General features: G+C 34.0%; 1 pseudogene across 1 annotated transcript; it reads left to right on the plus strand.

The window, feature by feature from the left end:
- Positions 1–2,637: 2,637 nt before the first annotated feature.
- On the plus strand, positions 2,638–5,418 carry LOC145630866 (small ribosomal subunit protein uS7z-like; annotated as a pseudogene). The gene is made up of 4 exons (XR_014112290.1): positions 2,638–2,712; positions 2,798–2,884; positions 3,643–3,907; positions 4,040–5,418. The product of XR_014112290.1 is annotated as a small ribosomal subunit protein uS7z-like (transcript).
- Positions 5,419–5,546: the final 128 nt, after the last annotated feature.

Below are 5,546 nucleotides of genomic sequence, written 5' to 3' on the forward strand. Positions count from 1 at the left end.
AATAAAACTCGATGGACAATAGTTTTTGCGGATTTTGTTTTTATCATATCTTTTGATCCATAAGTCCAAATAAGGCATATAATATGTCGTTGGAAAGCTCTTGAAGTCTAATTTTCAACCCAATTAAAATCAGATTAAAATATTTTGTATATAAAAATATATGGCCGAAATAGTAGGACGGTGTTAGTTTTGGATATAGTTTTGTATCTCATTCTTATCTTTTTCGTTATAGCTCGAAATTAATATTATAATATATCATTGGAAAGATAATTTCAAGATCTATCCAACCATATAAGATTTGGATAAATATTATGAGGCACAAAAATAAAATCTGATTTTCTTTGAACATCTTTAAATTCGAATAGAATTAGGATTTAAGAAAAGGAAAGTTTTAAAAAAGGAAAGTTTTTATTTAACACAAATTCTTTAATCTTATCTTTTCAAAAAGCATAATTAAGATCTTTTAGAAACTTATAGAAGCTTCTAATTAATCCTAATTAGTTTAGAAACGGGATTAGACCTTTGGACCCTCCACATGATCATTGGGCCGTAGGTAAGATCCGGTTCGAGCCCAGTTTAGTATTTTGGCTATAACTTCCTCATTATTCATTGGAATAGGGCTTATAATATGTCGTTGGAAAGGTCTTTTCAATCCCTATCCAACTACATTATTATTGGACCCTTATCATGGACCAAACTAAACTGGAATTCATGTTTTTCATAAATAAGGTAAGAAAATAAATATTTTCAAACATAAAGAAGAGATATTTTAATAAAAACATCCTCATCACTAGACTTTTCACACTTTTGATTCGTTTGATAATCAAATGACATGAAAGGTATTCATCATCGGGTTTGATTTTGGGGAGACACAAATGGGTGTCTACAACTATGCGCCTAGACTCACTCAGATTGAGTAGAGCGATTTTGATTAATTGAAAAGTCTCCTAACCAAAAAAAAAAAAAGGTTAGGTGGTTGGGAGATTAATGCCCAAATTATTGATACTCAAACAAATTTGCGCAACTAATTCACATTTTTAAAATGCTACACATTTAGCTTTTGAAATATTCTAAGCTTCATTATTCACTACTCCCTCCGTTCCTAAATGTTTTTTACGTTTCCATTTAAGGTGTTCCTTTTTATTCTTTATATTTAGTATCTTTCCTATTTTAGTCATAAATTTTGGACAAAATTACCCTTGTTTTATAATTTTTTTTACTCAAAAGTCCTTACTTTATCATGTGCTATTGTACTTTTTGTACTATTTTAATAGTTTTTCAACACTTATTATTACTTTCTCTCTCCTCTCTCCTCTAACTTCTTCACCCCACATGCTCAACATTGTATTTTTCAATAAAATTGTACTTTCAATCATCGAAATATTTCAATATACCTCAACTTTACACAATTTCTTAATAACCGCGCATAATTCCAAACGTAAAAAACATTAGGGAACGGAGGGAGTACTAACTACTTATCCATACCAATCATGAAATCATATAATCACTTCCAACTTGTAATGACTATGAGTAAGTCTAATAGCGTAATGGCTACCCTAAGGCTGTGAGCATATCAAATTTGTGTCAGTTAAAGCTCACTTAAGTTGAGAGAAATAAAGTATACCTTTGACTTGAGAAGCTTATAGGTCATTCCTCACTCTAGCCCACTATTATTGTATTAAATTATCAGGTTTTGTCGATCTATTCACCCCGAAGCTACCACACTTCTTACTTCACCTTCCATTATCATATCGAAATATTAGATTAACTTCTGTCAGTTCTATTAACCTCGGAGCTACCAACCACACTTCTTACTTCACCCACTTTCATCATGTTAAAATCTGATCAACTATTGTTAACTCTATTCACTCCCGACCCTCTGATTTTTTTATATACATACGGGGTGCATTGTGCATCCAACTAACCCAACATTAATTTTTTTTTCTCCATTTGTTTATTATATGTAAAATAATCATCAAAATGAGAACAAAATACTCATAGATCACCATGCATCCGAGTGTATATAACCAGAGGTGATAATCAAGTGAGCTGAGCTCGAACTATGGTCAGTTCGGTTCATGTTTGTTTCAGTTTGTTCGAACTTGAGCCGATCTTGAAACTTAATGAGTTGAGCTTTGACGGAGCTAAACTCGAATTGTTCACGAACAACCTTGACTTATTATTATTAGTTACCTCGTCTTTTTTTATTTTTTAATTATTAAATTTTTAATTAAAGAAAATATCAAAATACTAACTTATTACTGTATAATATTTAGGATAAATATTTTTAAGTTTATATAAGTATTTTTTTTAATATATGGAAAGACTAATCGAGGTTATTCACGAACTTTTCAAGTCGAGCTTGACATAACTCAGCTATTGTGTCGAATTCAAATCTGAGCTGAGCCACCATGAATCAAGCTTTGACCGAGTCGAGCCTTTATGGTTCACGATCAGATGTGGCTCATCATCACCTCACTTTGACACTTCCTCCATCACAAACTAACCCTTAAAAGTTTAAACCCAAACATTATCACCAAAAATCACGAGCCTCCAATACCCAATTCATCAATCAACTAACTCAGCCCAAATCATAGAACTCTTCTTAAACCCTCAGCAGCTTCAACAAATTATGCATTTTTTTATTCTGCAATTTTACTTTTTTTTAAAGCGCCTCCTCTAAGTCCTCTCTCACACTTCCCCTAGTTCAAGGTATCTCTCTCTCTTTCTCTCTCCTATGCAATTCATCACATTCTCTCTCCTCGAATTCAACGTTGATCATCTTTGCTTCTTTCAGATGGCGGAAGTGGAAGCCTTGGGGCCAGTTTCAGCTTCGACCGAAATTGTCAAGCTCTTTGGCAATTACGGTTTTGAAGATGTCCAGGTTTTTTTTATCATCTTTTCGAATTTTAGATATTTGTTTTTTTAATGATGTGAAATTGAAGGGAATGTGGCTTTTTTTTTGTTTTTTTTTGTCTGACGTTTGAACGAATTTGTTGATTTAATTTGGAGAAATTTAATTAGTTTTTTTTGGTTGTTGTTGTTGTTTTAATTCTTGTTTCGTGGGTATTTGTAGAATGTTAATTATAATCTCATAGAGAAATCTTTGTTCAGTTTCATTGATTTTTTTTTATGTAGTATGCTTTAATTTTTCTGCAATTAGTGAATTTTTTTGTTGTAATTCGAAAAGTGATTTAGTGTTTGGTTGTGCAACAGATGTAATATTGGACCTCTGTGTATTATATTTATATGAACATCTTATAATAATTTACTGTGAAATTTTGTATCACATGAATCTTTATAACAGAGGAAAGGGTAGGGTTTGAGATAGTGAATTGTCGAATGGAAAGGAGGTGATTAAAAAAGTATATTGTAGATTACAATGAGGCTAACTTAGGTTGGGGTGGGGAAGATAGCAGATTGTAAAGGATTTTTATTGAGGAAAACAATTATTCTACCCCAAAATGGTGGGGAGACCCGAAGATTACTAACCATTAGCATTCGTTGCCAGCCAATTTGTAAATTATTGTGATCGGTTTGTTGATATGGAGCTCTGTCGTTGTTTTTGTAGTCTAAGTTTGTGTTTTGATTTGAATGTTTATGATCTGTGTTGAGAATGTTCATTTTTTCTTCCTCTGTTAGGTCACGGATCTTGCCCTTGCCGATTACATTGCTGCATCTGTAGTTAAGCATGCGACCTTTGTGCCTCACACCTCTGGTAGATACCAAATGAAGTGATTTAGAAAGGCTCAATGCCCCATTGTTGAGAGGCTTACCAACTCTCTCATGATGCATGGGCGTAACAATAGTAAAAAAGCTGATGGCTGTTCGTATTGTGAAGCATGCTATGGCGATTCTTGACTGACTTGAACCCCATTCAAGTTATTGTTGATGCTTTCATCAACAGGTATTAAACATAACCAATTGGGTTATGAGTTATAATGTATAAGTGTTTACATTTATATTAAATTGAAATGTCATATTATGGAGTTCTGCATGCATCTATCTGTGTTCTTGTTTGACATACATTCTGATGCAGTGGACCAAGAGAAGATGCCACTAGGATTGGATCAGTTGGTGTTGTTAGACGACAGACTGTTGATATCTCTCCATTGAGGCGGGTGAATCAGGAAATATATCTCCTGACAACTGGAGCTCGTGAGAGTGCTTTCAGGAACATTAAGACTATTGCTGAGTGCCTTGCACATGAACTTATTAATGCTGCCAAATAGGGATGGCAATGGATCTGGATCCGACCCGGATCCGTGGATCCAGATCCGTTTTTCACGGATCTGGGTCTTCAAATTTTGGACCCGATGGATCCGGGTCGGATCCGGGTCCTGTTGACAAAACGGATCTGGATCTGGGTCTGTGCCCTAGACCCGGATCCAGATCCGTGGACCCGTTTTTTTATTTTTCCTATTAAAAAAAACCAAAATTGTTTGTTTCTAAATTAAAAATGTTGATAATGTTAGTAATGATAAAGACTAACCCTTTTAAGAGATGAATTTTGGATGCTCATATTATATACATCATCGTTGTTTTTTCACTAGCTCATATGTAACATCGTATTTTTTTTTGTTGTTTATAATTTTAATTCAAAATATGAGTGTATAAGTTGGTTAATTTGGGGTTGAACTTAATAACCAACAACGTAAGTTTGAAATAAATTTTTATTGACCAGAACATTACATTTATTGTAAAAAATTAGGCAAAATATATTGGACCCGTTTTGGACCCGGATCCATTGGACCCGACAGATCCGGATCCGGGTTTTCATTTTCTAGACCTGACGGATTCGGGTCGGATCTGGATCCTATATACAAAAAACGGATCTGGATCCGGGTCCATCCGAACCTGGTCCAGATCCGACCCGTTGCCATCCCTAGTGCCAAGGGATCATCAAACAGGTATGCTTGCACAATGACTTCACTACTCTGTTCTTATGGGTTTGAACAAGACAACTTGTTGGTACTCTTTGTGATTTTTAGACTTGTCATTGGCAGGATAGCTAAATCTTTCTTTATATTTAAGCTTTCCATTTGCTTCTTTGATATTGTCTGTTATCTTTTAACTTTTTATATTGGCTTAAATTTTATTCCATCCCATTACAGTGACTTATACTTATGATGTTTTTTGTCTTTATAGTTATGCAATCAAGAAGGATGAGATTGGAAGAGTTGCCAAGGCCAACCGTTGAGTTCAGCATTTGTAGTTCTACAGAGATTTAATTTTGTTCGACAATTTTGAAAACCTAGGTCCATCGAGAATAAGATGTATGTTGATTCTTTCAGATAGTCCGCGTAATTTGTAATACTGGAGAAGTAGATTTATTGAAGCTAGGCGTGAATGAAAATATATGTCATGCTTGTTAGTCTATTGGATATTGATGAGTTTAAATGGATATTTAGCTTGAGCTGATAATCTATTACTATTAGAATTTACATTGTTGTTATCTTTGGTTTAAGTCTAATATGTTTTGGTTTAAATGGATATTTAGCTTGACCTGACTTTACATTACTAAACATGGGAATGGGTGGTGGCTG

The sequence above is a fragment of the Chenopodium album genome, chromosome 5 (genome assembly GCF_948465745.1).
Source record: "Chenopodium album chromosome 5, dcCheAlbu1.1, whole genome shotgun sequence".
Classification (NCBI taxonomy): Eukaryota; Viridiplantae; Streptophyta; class Magnoliopsida; order Caryophyllales; family Amaranthaceae; genus Chenopodium; species Chenopodium album.